Raw genomic sequence first — 19,230 nt, forward strand, 5'->3', positions numbered from 1 at the left:
ATTGGTTCCTTGTCACAAGGCAGGCATCTGACCTCTAAGTGACCAAGGCAAGTTTATGGCAAGCACGTGTTTGGCTGTTATGGCTGCCGAAAGGGAAGCTGGTCCCTTCATAATGACTGGCAGCTTTTTTTCCCTTAAAAGCAGGTTATTCTATTTTGCTAAATTGTAGTTTCACAAAGATAGTATTCTTACTATGCCTAATATTGTGTCCAAATCAGAATTTCTGTCTCAATCAAGGTAAAAGGCAAGGACAGTCTTTCCCTAATGGGTCCTATGGAGGTATCCAGGTGAAAGTTGATATGACTAAGGAATAGAACTGAGCTGAAAATATTAACTGTCAGAGAAATTTTGAGGCTGGGATCTAAGTCATTCTTCATTATGCACTTACTTTATGCAGTGCACAGGAGTTCCCAGTACAGAACATTCTGGGAAGGGTATAAGGACATTTATAGTAGGACAACAAGATGTGTCCATGTGTTAACAACAATGCTTGGTATTGTGAAAAAGATCCAATACAAAGTAAATGACCAAAGTCCAGAATGGATTAACAAAATTCAGCATGAGTCAGATAACGGAAGATATACTTTGCCATCTCTTCCCATCACTTCTCCACACATAGCCCTAATTAAATATACATTTGAGCATGTCCTCTCAGGCTCAGAACTGTATAACTGTAGACACTCTCCAGCCCCTGCCCCTCCGCCCAGGCAGACACATATAAACTGAAGTCTTGGTATGTCTTTAAGGTTCCTCCTGACTTGGCCCATCTCTCTGCCTTTCTGGTAGCTACCAGTCACATGAGTCTATGATGCTATAAGCTCCTCAGACCCAACCTGAGTTCTGCCTCAGGGCCTTCATAAATCACTCTTAAAGCCTGAGGTCCTGTAGGGGGACATCCTGTCCATGCCCACTTGGGGCTGGCAACAGGTAATGCTAACCATGCCCACTTGGGGCTGGAGACAAGAGTGACATGGGAAAGGTTTAAAGAGTTCAGGGGTATGCACGAGCTTCCCTTCTTCCTAATTAAAATACCTAATTTAATTTTCCTAATTAAAATACCTTTATAATCTAAACCTGACTCCATATTGCGATCCACTTTAGGTGTCCCCTTCCCAACTTTTGGCTCTTCATTTCAACCTGTCTTCAGGGCTTTTTTGAATAATTTAAATTAGTGTCACAAGCATTTCAGGGTTTTTCTTCATATCTCTCATCTCAGTTTGTGATCACAAAGCCACATGTGTGATTATTTTTTGGTGTGGGTCTTTTTAGTTAGTTTGAATATATTTGGTCCCCATAAGCCCAAAGGAAGTGGTTCTATTGAAGGAAGTACAGTGTTGTTAGAGGAAATATGTCACTATGGGGCAGGCTTTGAAGTCTCTTTATTCAAGCTTCACTCAGTGTGACAGTCAGTCGACTTCCCACTGCCTTCTGGTCAAGATGTAGCAAGTACCATGTCTGCCTGCACGCTACCATGCTCCCAGTCATGATGATAATGTGCTGAACCTCTGAAACGGTAAGCCACCCAATTAAATGTTTTCTTTTCCCATGGTCATGGTGTCTCTTCACAGCAATAATAGAAACCCTAACAAGACAGTCTTTGCCCCTGGACTGTAACCTTCAGTGGGCCTATTATGTTTCTCAACATCCACACTGTACATCACAGTGCTTGCAAAATAAGTGTATGTATAACAAAGCTACTTAGAGGGCAAGCAATTCAGTGAGGGAGTAAAGGAGCACAGGGATAAAAACTGTCCCCAAAGACTTCTTCTGAGGAAAATTTTGAAGAAATGTTTCTCATGAGATAGGGACAACCATTCCAAGAGGAGTGAAGAGTGAACAAATGTCAAGCTATGGCAACTAATGAATAGAGTTTGGTTTTAATATAAGAGGTCTTTTTTTTTTTTAATATGAGAAGTATATCTAAGGAAGGGGTTGGCAAACTGTCTGGTTTGTAGATACTATAGTCCACTAAAATATGCCACAACTACTGTGGTCTTCAGGTGTACTGTACAAACCACAGATAATATGCAAATAAATGGCTACCAGTGAGAGCCAATGAAATCTTATCTACAGGAGCATGTGCCCATTTGGTCTTGACTCTTGGGCTGTAGTTTGCTGACCCCTTGTCAAGGGCACTAGAAACACTAGGAGTTGCTGTAGTACTCTCAATGCAGAGCTTCTAAATCAATAATTCAATACAAAAGTGATAGGCAGCCAAGCAGGATTTGGGGCAAAGAAGGTATATGTGAAAATGGAGTTTGCAGTGTGATGAATCTAGAAGCATCCTCTCATGAACTAAATAGGAAGAGACAGGAGGCACAGAGTCTCCTGCAATCCAAGGAGGAGATGGTGAGAAAAATCTGGGCTTCATGGAGGGGCAGATATAGATCCAAGTTTAAACTCCAAGACTTGGATGAATGGTGCTGAGCACATGAGTGGAGGAAGGTGTGGCACCCAAGGACAGAGTAAAAGATGGCTTTCCTACAGCAGCAGAGTAAAGCTAGAGAAGGAAACTAAGTGATCTAGACAGCAGGAAACCACAGGAGACAAACAAGGGGAGGGCTAAGAGAGAACTCTGAAACCAGCCCCAAGCAAATCCATTTCCAGAAATCAAACAAAGCAATGATTTTTTTTGAAACTGCAAAGATCACATATTCAAATATGGCATATTAAATAGAACCATGCAACAAAATTAGATAGTAAGTATGGTCTTAGTGTCAGCTCTAGTCCCTTTTGTTCACAATCCTGAATCTCACCCAGAACGCGACACGAAAGAGGCTGCTTTGTTTGCTTGCTTTCCCTAGGCAGGCTTGCATGCTTCAAGTGACCCTGAAGAATTCAATAATCTGTTCATTTGCTAGACTTTCTCCCTGAGTCTCTATTGATGGGTGATTTAATCAGAGCAGCCAGGCCAGTGCAGGAGCATTTCCTGTGTTTGCTTGAACATCCTGATGCCAAAGAACGTTATTACGGTAGAAGATCTTTATTTCTATTGGTGACAATGGCAGTGATTAACACTACCCTCTTGGCATATGACAAGAAAGTAGCTGGTTGTGTGGGAGGCATATGGATCACTAGCCCTGGTCTGTCCTTCAGCTGAGTCCACCCAACTGCTTGTCATCTTCATTTGCATATAACCCTTGCTTTCCAGGAAGTAGGTTAGAGGGCTGGTGAGAAAGCTTGGCGGTAGAGTGCTTGCCCAGCAAGCATGAGGTCCTGAGTCCATCTCTAGATTAGAAAGGAAGGAATGGAGGGAGAGAGGGAGGAAAGAGAGAGTGGGAGGGAGGGAGGAAGGAAGGGAGGAAGGGGGGGAGGAAGGAATGAAGGACCCAGAAGGATAAGTGTATGATCTTAAAAGCTCCAAATTTTACTTGGTCCTGGGAAAGATCTACAAGGAGGCTCAGCCAGCAGAGTATGGTTGGGTTAACTGGGTTTTTTACTTCCTGATGTTAATACCAAAGGTATGAGGAGGAAGACCACTGACCCATATCATCATGGTCAAATTAATTAAAGCAGGCAATTAATTAAACCAAGCATTCTTATTCTTGGACATGTGGTGCCTCCTCCTAAGGCAGGGTTCCAGAGATCAGCATTGGATGTAAGGAAGACAAGACTTTTATAGCTCAGGGGTAGGGCATCTCCAATTTTGGGGTTTGGTAGGCAAAATGAGTAAGATTACAGGAGCAGAGCATCTCAAGCATAACAAGTTAGTCCTAAGGACCTCCTGAAACAAAGACATGGTTGCAAGGTGGGCATAACAAGATAGTCATAACAACAGGTAGTCATAGGAGGAGGTCATTTATCCTTTTGAAACAGAGGTATGGTTGCAAGATGGTTATAAACAGCCTTTTCAAACAAAGACATGATTGCCATTGCTCTAACAGGCAGTAGTTAATATTACAGGTGGGGCATAGCTAAATCTTTGAGAAACAGGAACACATCTAGTTTGTCTTTGCTATAAGGTGGCTTTGAATCCTAAGATGGAGGCTGGCTGGTTCTTTACCTGCCTTGATTCAAAAGGTGTCAGTCTTGACCATAGATTGCACTGGTTCAGCCAGCAGAGAAATTAGCAGAAAGGAGACAGCAATGATCCCAATCACCCTTTCCTGGAAGAGGCCCAGTTTGCTCTCACTTGCTGATTTCTGTATTCCTCCCAGGTGCTCTTGAATTTAAACTACTGTTTATTATTTTCTGTGGATTCTCTTTGTGGAAAGATTTAGCATTCTGCATTCCTTTGGAGGAGAAATGAAACCTTCAGTGGCATCTTTGGGGATTTTACAATCAGGAAGTAGAAAATTGTATTTCAAAGCTGAAGCTAATGAGATCATCCGGTAATGGATGGGATGTTAAGTCTCTGTGTCTGTGGAAGAGACAGGCAATTTGCCTGCTGCTGTTTTCTGTCACCAGAAAAATTTTGACTTTGCAATCTGACAAGGAAAGTTTCCAGCCTAGAACATATCATATCCGAAGTCAAAAAAAGCAGTTGTTACCAGCACAGGTGACATGCAAGACCTCTCTTTTCAGGATAATGAGTCCATTGTTTCTTTAAAATGGCTTTCAGTGAGGTTTCCCTGTGCCTAGTTTTCAGCCTGCAAGTTGCAACAGCAACTTCAATATTGTCCACATGGAAAGCTACCAAGCGGTAAATCTAGCAGGCGCTAACCATTTGCACTCTAGATCTGATTGCTGCCCTCATCTTTGCTGCAGGAGGCTGGACTGCAGGCTTCATTTGATGCCTCTTCTCTGGATTCTTTGAGTTTGTCCAGGTGATAAGCAGCAAAATTTCAGGACAGATGTGAGGCAAGTGAATGGGCCTGGTCCCAGTGCCTCTTTCTTCAGAAGTTTCAGCCAGATGGCCCTTTTGTGGGCTCCAGTTTTTGTCCTATGAGGCCCGTAGGACAAAGTGATGCTAGTAACTTCCCAATATTTGTCTCTGGATGCTTATCCCAACCTTGCTAGTTCTTCTTGTCTGTCCCTGTTCCTGACATAGAGTCTTTGTTAATTTCTCATCAGGGTTAAATGCCTAAAGGGCGCCACCTGCTCCCCATACACTCATCAAGGAGAATCACAGTCATATATTAAAGGAAAGGTAAGTATAGAAAGAACTACATCTCTCAAAGCCAGTGTGTTAAGAAACATCAGGAAGCTTATCAGAATCAATGTCGGTCTCACATAAGAATATCCAAGAAGACAGTCCAAAAATTCTCAATAAACAATGTGAAAAGCAAAGCCAATGACAGACCACTTACTGGAGCTGACATTAAAAAGAATAATAATCTTTACTACCTAAAACATGATAACATTAATAATATCAGTAGACAGAGATCCTAGAGATTAGAGAGGAGATATCTATCTATCTATCTATCTATCTATCTATCTATGAAATGGTAATATTTCTAATCATTAGAGAAGAAACGATTGCTTGGTAAAATGCTGGGGTCACTGGCCGGCCATCTTTCAAGACTAATAAGGTGGATGAATTACCCCGTTAATTAGACCACAGCAAATGCAGAGAGTGAGCATTTATAATGGCAAGAGGCTAAACAACAAAAGTATGAGCATGCATCTTTAATAAGGTACAACACTGGAGCATGGTTCTTTCTAAGTATGTAAAAAGAATGATGGATGATGCAGAATGCATTATTAATTTTTATCACATGAAATAAAAAATATCCTTAAAAACAGATATATGATCTCCATTTGGAAGATACTGACAAAACTAGTTACTGGTAGGATTCCAAATTCATGTTGAAGAACATCCTGCTAAAAACAACTGAAAGTTCTAGATTATAAAAATTCTAAAGGTCATTAAGTACAGTGAGGAACTGGATCCAAGTTAAGAAGTATGCAGAGCTCAAAAGCAAAATGAAATCAGGTCTATGTATAATGGGGGGAGGAGAGAAGCAAGTTTCCCTGTGGTGATGTCTGGCCAACCTGAGGTGTCTGTTGAGGTGTCTTTGGGGGCAGTTGCACAGGTGTCTTAGTTAGGGTTTCTATTGCTGTGATAAAGCTCCATGACCATAAACAACTTAGGGAGGGAAGGGTATTTTAGCTAACAACTCTCAGGTTACTCTCCATTACTGAGGGAAGTCAGGGCAGGAACTCAAGCAGGAACCTGGAGGCAGGAGCTGATGCAGAGGCCATGGAAGACTGCTGCTTACTGACTAGTTCAGCCAGCTTTCTCCTAGCTCCTGGGACCACCAGCCCAGGTGGTGGTACTGCTTGCAGTGGGCTGTGCCTTCCCAAATCATTTCTCAATCGAGAAAATGCACAGGCCAATCTGATGAGGGCTATTTCCTTAGTTAAGATTCCCTCTTCTCGGATGACTCTGACTTGTGCAAGTCAACGTTAAAACTAGCCAGCACAAAGAGAAGGGTGAAGCCAGGGCCTGCCCTTTACTGGGAGGGTTAATGAGAAATAATATAGAAGGGGAGAGCAAGTGAAACTTGCCTACAGTGGCCATGGTGCCATGGAAAGGGGAACACCTCCCCTAAGGATCTGTTGCCCTCATGGGGCTCTGCAGCCAGAACTCCCACTGTCTAGGGTAGTTAGTCCAAGAAATCTCAAGCTGGCAGCAGCCCCAGGCAACTGGCTATAGCAAGTGCTGCTCTTTGCTAAAGACATGCAAATTCAGCCTAGCCTAAAGAATTCTTAACGATGGTGTTCCAAGGAAAGGGCTCTTACTGTCAAGAGAAAGGGAACAAAGCACAGAGCCTGCAGACAGAAGCTGGCAAAGCAGCAAATCCACAACCACCGAACACGCTGTATAAAAGAACATTTAATATGTGTGAATAAACACAGGAAGAGCTTGGAAATGTAAGAATGAAAGAAGAGATGATTGGAAGCAACTAAGCGGATTTAGAGAAGAAACAATATAATTCTTTAAATGAACCCTAAAATAATTAATATAAAAGACTCAGTGGGTGGGTTAAATGGAAGATTAGACACAGCTGGAAAGAAATTAGTATCCTGGAAGATAGAGTGGAAGAGATTATCTAGAATACCACATAGTGTCAACCAGAAAATGTTAAAGCAGATTAAGAAGCATAGAATACCTCCAAACTTACATCCTCGTTCAGGGGTTCTGGAACAGTCCTATGCTGATTTCTCAGCTATCAGTCTGGGGTCCATGAACTCCCAGTTGTTCAGGTCAGCTGTTTTTGTGGGTTTCTCCAACTAGGTCTTAACTCCTTTGCTCATCACTCCTCCCTCTCTGCAACTGGATTCCAGAGTTCAGCTCAGTGTTTAGCTGTAGGTGTCTGCTTCTGCTTCCATCAGCTACTGAATGAAGGCTCTAGGATGGCATATAAGGTAGTCAACAATCTCATTATCGGAGGACATTTAAGGTAGCCTCTCAACTTAGATTGTTAGTTGGGGTCAACCTTGTAGATCTCTGGAGATTTCCCTAGTGCCAGATTTCTCTTTAAACCTATAATGGCTCCCTCTATTAAGGTATCTTTTTTCTTGCTCTCCTCTATTCTTCTTCTGACTTTATCTTCTTGCTCCTTCATGTCCTCCTCTACCCTCCTCTTCTTCCCTTCTCGTTCTTCTAACTCCCTCTCCCCTCCCTCCATGCTCCCAATTAGCTCAGGAGATCTTGTCCCTCTCCCCCTTTCCGGGGACCATGTGTGTCTCTCTTAGGTCCTCCTTGTTTCCTAGCTTCTCTGGAGTTGTGGATTGTAGGCTGCTACTTCTTTCTAAAATCAATTTATGAGTGAGTACATACAATTTTTGTCTTTTTGTGACTGGATTACCTCACTCAGGATGGTTTCTTCTAGTTCCATCCATTTTCCTGCAAATTTCAAGATTCTATTGTTTTTTTTTTTTTTTCCTGCTGAGTAGTACTCCATTGTGTAAACGTACCACATTTTCTCCATCCATTCTTCAGTTGAGGGGCATCTAGGTTGCTTTCAGGTTCTGGCTATTATAAATAATGCTGCTATGAACATGGTTGAACAGATGTCCTTGTTGTATGAATGTGCATATTTTGGGCATATGCCTAAGAGTGGAATTGCTGGATCTTGTGGTAGACTGATTCCAATTTTCCTGAGGAATCTCCATACTGATTTACAATGTGGCTGTATGAGGCACTCATACAAAAGAGGCATTCCCATCAGCAGTGGAGGAGTGTTCCCCTTTCTCCACATCCTCTCCAGCACAAACTGTCATTGGTGTTTTTGATTTTAACCATTCTAACAGGAGTAAGATGGTGTCTCAGAATTTGTTTGATTTGCATTTCCCTGATGGCTAAGGATGTTGAGCACTTTGGCCTCTGGCAGTGGATCAGTATTTATCCCTAGTACATGAATCGACTTTGGGAGCCCACTGCACATAGGATGCTCTCTCAGCCTAGACACATGGGAAAGGGTCTAGGCCCTGAACCAAATTCTATGACAGACTTTAACGATCCCCCATGGAAGGCCTCACCTTCCCTGGGGAGCAGAAAGGGGGATGGGATAGGGGGTTAGTGGGGGGGCAGGGGAGGTGGGGAGGGAGCGGGAACGGGGACTGACTTGTAAAACAAACTTGTTTCTAATTTTAAAAAAACAACAAAAGCAAAAAAAAAAAAAAAAAGAAACATAGAACACAAAATCTAAAACGTATCTGAGAGATGGTCAATGAGGGTATATAATAGGAAAACAATATTCGGTAAGAACTGTGGAGACACAACAAAGCTCACATTCAAAATAGTCAATCTTTAAGAAGAATAAATAAAAGACATATTGAGATATGTCATGGCGAAATTGTAGAAGTTCAAAGATCAATAAATTTAAAGGCAGCCAGAGGTAAAAGTAAGATTACCTCTGCAGAGCAGATTGTAGACTGACAAGTGGCATCTCAACAGTAATGTAGCTCCTGGAATTGTAAGAATTTTGTGCTGAAAGAATCTGCAAAGACAAAATCCTTCAATAATGAGGATGAAAGAAACAAAATATCTCAAGCAGTCAAAATTCTTTTAAAAAGGAGTTTACCTCCTATAGCTACTAAGGGAAATTCTGAAGGTAGATGAAAATTGATTCCAGAAGGTTTGAGATAAAACAGAAATAATAATAAAAATATTTGTAAATGTGGGATTAATCTAAGGAAATGTGTGAAAAAATAATGGTAATGTGTAATAATAAGGAGTTAAAACACTTAAGCAATACTATCAGACACATTGTGTGTAAGTTTGGAAAATGTAATTGCTTTTTAAGGGTTTATTCAGAACGCGATTTAGAAGAAGAACCTTAGACTTTCAAATCCTATCAAGATTGCTATGGTAACCATTGAAAGATTAGAGCACAATTTCTAAACTTGAAAGAAAGTAATGGAGTAAGAAAAGTTGGAGGGAGGACTAAAATGCATTAAGGAGGTCATGGATAGCAAAAGCCACGGGTGCTCAAGTCCCTTCGAGAGAGCAACGTCTTTTAAAAATAAATTACACACATCCTGATGTATACTTTAAAATTTAAATCATTCCCAGTTTACCTATTATATCTAATACAATATAAATGTTATACAAATAACCGAAAAACTGTATTGTTTAGGGATGACAAGTCTGTACCTATTCTATATAGTTTCTTCTTTTGAAATGTTTTTAAATTAATTTTTCAAATATATTTTATTTTATTTATTTGTGTTGGTGTGTGCCCGTTGTGTGTGTGTGTGTGTGTGTGTGTTGTGTGTGTGTGTGTGTGTGTGTGTGTGTGTGCATGTGCACACACACACACCTCCAATTAAGATTGGGTGTTTTCCTTACTTACTCTATGCCTAATTTTTTGAGGCAGTCTTTCACTGAACCTGAAGCTAGCCAAGTCATCTAGATGGGCTAGCAAGAAAGTCCTGGAACTCCTCATGTCTCTACCTCCCAAGCTCTGGGATGGCAGATTTGCTGGATGTTTTCACATGGGTGCTGAGGGTCAAACTCACATCTCCAGGCTTTCCTAGCAAGGACTTTATCCAGTAAGCCATCTCCTCAGCATCTCATTTTGAAATATTCTTAATCTGAGCATAGTTGGATTAATTGAGAAGGAACAAACAGGTATAGAAACTGACTATATGCATATGTATATAGGTACAGATGTATGTATATGCCTATATACATACAAAGATACACACAAATATGTGCATCTGCATCTGTCTGTCTGCCTCTCTCTCTCTCTCTCTCTCTCTCTCTCTCTCTCTCTCTCTTTCTGTGTTTGTGTGTGTGTGTGTGTGTGTGTAATACTCAGAAACATAGAAATAATGAATATAAATTTCAGATGGTCATGGAGCATACATGAGCTGTGGCCACTCTGTCTGGTCACTCTTAGCCTTTAGCAGTGGAGATGACCTCAGGCTGGACTTGAGAGCATCTGATTGCTGAGAGTGTGGCTTGGGAGAGGCTAATTGTGGACCAGGTCTCAGTAGCTTACTTAGCAGCTGAAGACATGAGTGTCTACTTCAGAACCTTTCGCTGTCTCTCCCGTAGCATTTTTGTTGGAAATTAGGATAGTCCACAGATAGGAGAAGCTGTTTCCTTTGGCTGTAGAGCTAATGGCTCACACCACACTTAGAAAATTAAAAGAAGATAATTATCTATTTGGGAAAAGAATGCAACTTTTAAAGTATGTGACTCTCAGCATGTTAGTAGTGATGACCACTGCTTGAATTTCAGGTGATTTTCAGTTTCTTTTCCTAACTTTATTATATAAGCAGGCTTACCTTGTTGCCAGTCAGATGGATGTGGCCCTTTTGTTCTACGCAAAAAGGAAGACAGGATTTGGTGAGGGCAAGCTTTTCTAGCACTAACAGTTGTAGAACCATGATGTTCCAAAGTTCAGGGTCTGGCCTGCCAGATGCAGAGGCTTACAGCAAGCCCTGAGAGCTAGGTGCTTGTTGCTCTAGGCAGAAGCAGAGCCTATGACTTTAGGTACTAAGGGCATACACTTACTGCTTTTGGTTTTAACAACTAGTGGCCCTGGCATTTGGCAGCTTTTTAAATCCTTGCCTTAAAACATCAGCAGCAGTATCAACATTAGCAGCAGCAGTATTGGTAGCGTTTGCGACTTATATAGCTCCCGAACGGACCTTGACTCCAGGGACTATCAGCTCTTACAGCAACAGCATTTCAGCTCTGGGACAGCTATCAGATAGCTTTGGCACACTTAGTCCTTGACAGCAGCCTGTGTTACAGCTCTCTGGAATTCTTCCAGCAAGCGAGGCTCATCATATCTCATTTCTGGCTATTCACAGCCTCTGATCTCTGCCTTCCTGAGACTACCACCCTCCTTCCCTTTTGACCCTACTGTCTCTGCTTCCTGTCATTTCTACACCAATCACCTTTTGGAACTCTTCAGTTGCCTCTCATCACTGCTGCTGCTATGGCCACCATCACTGCCTCTGCCGCTGCGGCCACCTTCATTTCCCACAACCCTTTTGCTACTGTGGCTGTTGCTCAGCTGCTAATTTTGCCGTCTCTTCTTCATGTTACAAGCTCAGCCTGCAATGATAAGCATCGAGAGAAGGCAAGGGAAAACAACACACAAAGAAACACCCTCGAGATGCTTGTTAAAAAAGTAAGCCAACCAGCCTTCTATGTATAGTCAGAAGGGACCATATTTGCACCAATCACAGTCCTTCTAGGCCATCAAGGGAAGACTCCCCTTCTAGTGTGTAGCTGTTTGAAAAAGTTGTGGCCGGGAATAGTATCTTCTTGAACTACACTTTTGTTTTGGTAGCCAGCAGCTGTAGGCTAGTTTCCCTGAGGTTGGTAGCTGCTGGCTGGCACACAGGCAGTCCAGCTGCTTGCTCAGCTTGTAGTCCTTCACTTAAAGTATCCCAGGTAACAGGGAAGGGTTTATTAATGCTATTAATTAAAGAATCAAAGCTTACTTATAGAGAAGACAAACATCTAAAAGGGTGTTTATAATCGGCCTGTTGTTAATATGAACAGCACTTAAAGAGCATTGGCCCTTCAGTGAGGGCTGGGGCTGTCTGGTGTGTTTGAAATTGCCTCAGAGTTGCCCTAATGTGTTTTTTAACTTTTATTTTCAGACTTATCTCATTTTATGTGTGTGATTGTTTTGCCTGAATGTATAACTGTATATCATGTGTGTTCCTGGTTTCCAGGACTGGAGCTACAGATGTCTGTGAGCAACTATGTGGGTGCTGAGAACTTAACTTAGGTCCTTTTAAGAGCAACATGTGTTCTTAATGGCTTAGCCACCTCTCCAGCACCCCAAACGTTTTTTTTGTTATTGTTTTTGTTTTTGTCTTTTTTGGGGGGGAGGAGGGGTTACATTTTCTAATTGAATTTTCTCTGCAAGTCTGTGCTTGGTAAACTGTAAGGCCCCATCAATGCTATTGTTGTCATTATTGTTTCACCTTTAGTTTGCCAATCAGTCTCTCCTTAAGTAATAGTTTTATCAAGTACAAATCTGAAATCCATGCTGTCACAGAAATCCATGCTCCTCACAACACAGGACTCGTGCATTCCGGGACTTCTAAGGTGATTTGCGTGTTTTTATATAGTGCAGTAGAGCCAAGAACCACATCAGAGAAATGGCTGTGGTAGAGAGAACTGGTGCGCATATTGCCTTTTGAGCACACAGCTGGACTACAGTTCTCAGCATTCCTTGTACTGAAGTGACTAAGTTCTCTTCCAGAGAATGTCAGCATAAGTAATGCTTCTTTCACACGAGGCTCTTAACTCCCGCCCCCGGGGTGGTGCCTCTTCCATGCTTTTCACTTCTCACGGGTTGCCGCCCACCCTCCTGTGACACCTCCCCATTTCCCCACCATGTGACAGAATACACAAAGTCACAAGCTGAAACAGTGAAGATACATCAGCCTGGGGCTCCGTGCCACCTTGTGGAGCACTGTCTTCCCTCCCTCCCGCCCCCACCTAGTCTAGGTTCCCGCTTTTTAGATCATCAGGGGAACAGTACGCCTTGAGCCTCGAGGCGTACTGGTTTCTACTCTCTTGCCTCCTTTAAGTAAGACACATTCTCAGGAGTTGCTCATCTATAACTCAGGAGTGAAATTTATTTCTCTAATGCTTGTTGTAAAATCCCCTTCAGACAAATCCTCAAATACTGTGTGGTGGCTCACCCATGAATATCAGATTTACCTCATTAGTTAATTTGATCTCCCGGGTGCGAAACTGTTCATCTTTTCACTCAGTGTGAAGCAGAGGCACACTCGGTGGGGTACATCTTAGATGCCAAAAAGTGAAGCAGAGCGGTGTTTTCCACTAGGCCCGTTTGGTTTGTTACAATTATGGACTGGTTACAAATAAGATCTGGAGGCTGTAACCGCAGTTTTGAAAGTGCAAAAATAGCAGCTAGAAGTCTTATATTTAGTGGAAACCAAAGGTTTAAAATGACAGTTACAACAAAGCGAAAACGAAATAACACGTGCTATTCTGGAATAGGCTGAGGAAATGTGCAGAGTTGTTTCTTCCTCCAACAAGCCCTGTGTTGTGACTGCTCTTCTGGAGCCTGTGTCAGCTGTTACCCGGTGCAGCTGAGCGATTTCTAAGTAGTCCTTGCAGCTGACTCCAGAAGCTTTGAGAAGGCACATGAATATTTACTAAAGACTCGGGAAATGAGCACCGCGGGGCTTTTGCATGGAGAAATGACTTCCAGTTTCTCTTCACCCACCCACCCACCTCCACCAAACACCCCTCCCTTTGGTGATTTCTTTGTATTTCCTCCTCCTTTTCGCTCTCCTTTTGCTAATCCCCTTTTGCTCTTTTCAAGGTAAATCCAGATAATTCCACCTCTGGCAGGGCCTTGACCTCTTCAGAACGATTCAGGGGAAGAGGTTGTGAGTTCTTCACTGTTATCTGCCAACTACACCCTAGGGTTCTTCATCAATAGCTTTAACCAACTTTGGGTAAAAATAAATAAATAAATAAATAAATAAATAAATAACCAGAGGGGTGCCTTGAATTGGTTGGGAGTGGGAAAGGGAAGGGGTGGGGGAATGATGCCATTGCATTATGTTTAAAAAACAAAAATCTAAAAAAAAAAAAAAAAAAAAAAATCAGAAAAAAATTGCACCTGTAATGAACATGTATGGGCTTTAATTTTTCTTGTCACAGTTCCCTAAACACTTTAGTGGAACAAGTCTACACCACATTTACACTGTATTCAGTACTATTAATAACCAAGAGATTTTAATCAAAAAGGAGGATGTTTACGAGTTTTATGCAAACACTATCCCACCTTATGTAAGGGAGACCAGAGCCTGTGGGCTTTAGTATCTGCTGATGAGATCCTATAGCCAATCTCTGGGCTACCGAGGGATGACTATGCTTATCATAATGAAATCTAAGCTTTATAATTTTGTATTATTAATCAAGAATCTCTTCTACTCTCTTTCTCAGTGGCCCTGTACCCTTTTATTGAATAGATTGTGAAAGCTTGGGGAAGGGTTAAGGCTTAGAAATTGTGACAAAGTTTTGATTTCTTGCGATTCTTAGTTACCAGTCTTGTGTGTGGGGTGATGTTCAAGTCCACCTACCATAAACAGTTGAGGGTGCACAGAAAAGCCTGCATGACATGAACATTTACTTGTAAACGTGCAGATTCTGCCATTTATCCAGTAGTCTAACACTATGGAGTTCATGAAAGAAACTTGTGCATCCTTCACACATCCCTAAGGGCAGGTACTCTTAGGGTTAGTTGCCAAGGATCTTGCTGTAAACAAATCAAATTGGAATCTTTTCCCCAGGGCTATGATGGCCATGGCTCTGCCTAGATCTTGGCTCTCAGTTGAGGAATCTGGTAATTACTGGGCAATGTCATTTCTCTGTTCTATTGTTCCTTAATGCCCGAGTTGGGGTTTCTATGAGCTGAGAAGGTAGACAGGCTTGAGAAACTGCCATGCCGGGCTTTGGTGGCACACGCCTTTAACCCGGAGGCAGAGGCAGGAGGATCTCGGTGAGTTAGAAGCCAGCCTAGTCTACAGAGCAAGATCCAGGACAAGATCCAAAGCAATACAGAGAAACCCTAAACCCTGTCTTGAGAAAACAAAACAAAACAAAACAAAACAAAAAACCAAAAACAAACAAACTGGTTTCTACTCTCTTGCCTCCTTTAAGTAAGACACATTCTCAGGAGTTGCTCATCTATAACTCAGGAGTGAAATTTATTTCTCTAGTGCTTGTTGTAAAATCCCCTTCACAATTAGTGAGCAAAGCCACTGAGCATTCAAGTCCCAGAGGGAAAATAGGGCCCTGGCTAAGAACTGAGGATGGGGTGGGGGAACTCACGTTTCTGTGGCCCTTTGCTTTGGCTTCAGCCCTCGTGTGGCAGCAGCCCCAGGTACTCGCTCGCAGAGCCTCGGCTACAGCTTTCTGCATAGCCTAGAAGCCTTGACACAGACAGACCATCTACCATCGTTTCGTTTACGACCTTTACAGTCAGCAAATGAGCTTATGGGTTTTCCTCTCTGCTTCTTCACCCTGATATGAAATAAAGCTTCCCATTAATCACCTAGGGATTCCCAGACACTTAGCTCTGAGTGCCTTTTGTTAGTTCTTTGCTGTGTAACATAGCACGCCTTGAGAAGTGTGGCCACCCTGCCCTTTCAGAACAAAACCCAGTGTGACATCAGCTTGTTTAGATGAAAGGCCAAGGCTGTTTTGGTAACTTCTGTTTGGCTTATTTGACTTTGGTGAGATCACATTAAAGTTTCATGCTTTCTGGGTATGCAAAATTGATGTAGCATAAATTAGTTGGCTGATCTGTACTTTTTTTTTTCTGTCCCTACTCTATTGTTTGAAAATGACTTCTCTGGGAAGCTCCCTAGTGAATACAACTTTGCTTATATGGATCTTAGGCAAAACACCACTACTTAGTAGTTTTCATAAAAGTATACATCTATGGAGAAAAAGAAGGTTTCTGAAAGAAAATCACACAAAATGGCTATTTTTACATATCCTTTATTCATCCTGCCATTTCTAAAGAATGTACATCCCACGGTGATAGGGGTGATCTAACGGCACTTCTGTATCAGCAGTGTTAAAACTGAGAGTGACAGATTTAATCTCACACTTTATAGTTACTTTCTAAAATAAACACATGGAAGCACACAATGACAGTGCATTGGGTAGAAAGGGGATGCATTGGCCTTAAATTCCAGGATAATTTAGTGCAGACAAATGCCTGTAATAATAAATAATAGATGTATAGATGTTCACCTTGGGATACCTTACATATAGAAATCTTGAAGCACTTCTGATAAAAATATGAACACTCACAACTTAATTATGCATATTGTTATAAATAACAAAACAAGTAATTTGACACTATGAGTAATTTTCATAATTTTCCTTTCATAGTTGGTTTGGCAAACCATAGATACCTTCCCTTAAATTAAAAAAAATTCTTAAGGTTTATGAAAAAGAAATTTGTGTGTTGTAGAAATAGCATTACCTTGATCTCAGACCTTTGTGTGTGTTTCCAAGCCAAATTTTATGCTATTCCCCTGTTCAAAGTCTTCTTCCCTGGCACTCCTGCCTGCTCTTCACACCTCTGTCAGCCCACTTATTCCCATCCTGTAGCTTCCACTTAAGTCACTTCCCAGGAACATGAGCCCCATAAGCTCAACTGGCTGCCTCTGTGTTCTTCTACAGTGCGTACTTCCAGTGCTCAACATCCGATTCCTATGCTTGTCTTCTCTATTGGGTTATCCGTCTCAATGGTAGAGAATATATTTGTCTGTGAAGCTTTACATGGCCAGTATTTAGCACAGAGTAAATGGGCTTATGCCACGGACTGATGTCTGCACAGCTTGCAATGGGCTCTTTCATCTACTTGTGATTTTTTAATATATACAGGGAGTTGACTAAGGATCAGAGTTGTTGGAACAATCAACAAAGATCATTCTCTGATGGATATCTGGATCATCTTTCATTAAACAAATTGTTCATTAATTACTTTTGACACAGTTGAAGGCAATCTTATTAAGCTTTATGTCAGGCATTATACAGTACCCTAAGATACTGGTGATTAATAAGACGTAGCTCTTGGGGCTGGGACATGGCTCAGTGATTGCTGTATAAACCTGAAGACCAGGGTCCAAATCCCCAGCACCTATGTACAAGGTAAGTGGTGTGACAGCCACCTGTAATCCCAGGAAACAAGGGACATCTGGGGCAAACTGGTTAGCTACACTAGCTGGGATTTTTGTGCTCTAGGTCCAACCTAGATTCAAGGAAAAAAAAACAAAACAAAACAACAACACAAAGAGTGATTAAGAAAGACACCTGCTATCAACCTTGCACCTCCACAGACACACACTTGTGTGCTCACACACCCATGAACACACACACACACACACACACACACACACACACACACACACACACACAGACACTATACACACAGAGCTTTTGTTTTCAATAAGCAAATAAGATAAGAGATATGCATGCTCCTATGACATGTATAAAAAAGATAATGTTAGCAATTTTATTCTGAAAGGATTAACTGTAGGACAGAAAAGATGGACAGATGGAAACCTTATAGTGCAGTGCAGAAATGAAATGGGGCAAATTTGCTCTTTAAGTTGTTATGAAATTCATTTAATCCTCAGTATTGCCCTGGGATGGAAGAATCAAGGTCCCTTGAACTGCAGTTTATCCACAACATACCTCTTACTGACCCAGTGTGATAGGAACATGACTTGCCTCTTATTCAAAGGACAAAATTCAAATAGTTCTCCAAATACATCATTCTAAAACAAACAGCTTTACTACTAACCAAAGGTTACTACTCTAGGATACCTTCACAGGTGAACCCATGAAAGTCCTCGGCACATTTTGAATTTTTTAAAAAAAGAGTATACTCAAATTTTTATATTTTCTTAAAAGGTCCATTTTTTTTGTAGAAAAAAATAGCAGCTTTGTTAGAATTACTACTTGAGTATTGAGCTTCTATTTCCCTGAATTCAGAGAGAGAAGAAAACGCAAGCCAAGGGGAAAACAAAAATGATGAACATTGTTATTTTACAGAGTCTAACGGATTGGGAAGAACTCGTGTCTTGTCCATACAGTGCTTCTGGAAGTCTCTTGAGCCCTTCAGATGGGGAGGGCCTGACAACCTGCTCGCCTGTGCCGGAGACACATTCCTAGTGGGAACTGTGCCTGGGAAGCTGACCAATCTCCCAGGGCCCTGGTGCCTGTCAAAAGTTGGTCCTTTAGACCAACCATGGTAGAAAGTATTCATGTTTAAGTTATTTACCTTAAAATTATATGTGTCAGTATCCGACAGTACTAAAATAAATGATAATAAGAGATGACAATAATGAGGAATTCCCCCATTTTTCTCTTTGGTAAATATATTCATAGCATTTTGGGTTAAAAATAGGGAAATAAAGTATAGAGCGTCTGATACAGAGTAACTGCAAGCCTGTATGCCTAGCTGTTTTGTCCTCATCCTATGTTTTCTTCAGAAAGATGTTCAGTGCAGTTTACCATCACAGGGTCCACAGTTGGGAGCAAGCAGATTTTTGTTGTTGTTGTTGTTAAATTCTTACTAGATGTGTGGCTGTGTGTCAGCTACTGTCTAATCTTAACTGGTGAAATGTGGCTCTAGTACCAGTTCCTTGTCATAAGGTTGCAATACACTTTGTAATATCCATCACATGTGTCCGATGCTACCTGGCATGTCTGTGGGCAGCCCGTGTTAGTGCACCACTCATTGCCGTGCTGCATGCTGGGAAAGAGCTATTCACTGCCCCCACACAGGAGGCACCAACTGAGATCTTCAGCAGCTGTTCTTTCCTACTAGGCTTTGTGCCTGTCTGGACCACTCCTTCCTTGATTAGGGATGATTTATTTCGGTTACAAGACCTAGTGCTAGCACATGAATAAACCAAGACAGTTATTATGTGCCTCAAAGAGATAAGCAAGAAGAAAATGCGATGGCGTGAAGGAGGTGATAAGCCCCAAGGCTGGGGTGCCCACTTATGAGCCTGTAAAACCACAGAACACAGATTCTAAGGGTGATAAAAATCCTTCAGAGATCATGTATGCCAACCTCTTACCTGAGTAATAGATTGCTTTAGCATCCCCAATGTCAAACATCTGGCCTCTGCACATTAAGCTACCTATGTGAAAAGACAGGTATTGGAAAGAGCAAAGACTCATGGGATCCAGTGGGGGCCAAATCACCTCATTTCTCAGGAGAATGGTGTGGGATTACAATGAGGAGCATCTCAGAGTTTCTCCTAAGTGCTTGCTTTGCAATCTTGAAAGACAGC

Source organism: Cricetulus griseus (assembly GCF_003668045.3).
Source record: "Cricetulus griseus strain 17A/GY chromosome 1 unlocalized genomic scaffold, alternate assembly CriGri-PICRH-1.0 chr1_1, whole genome shotgun sequence".
Classification (NCBI taxonomy): domain Eukaryota; kingdom Metazoa; phylum Chordata; class Mammalia; order Rodentia; family Cricetidae; genus Cricetulus; species Cricetulus griseus.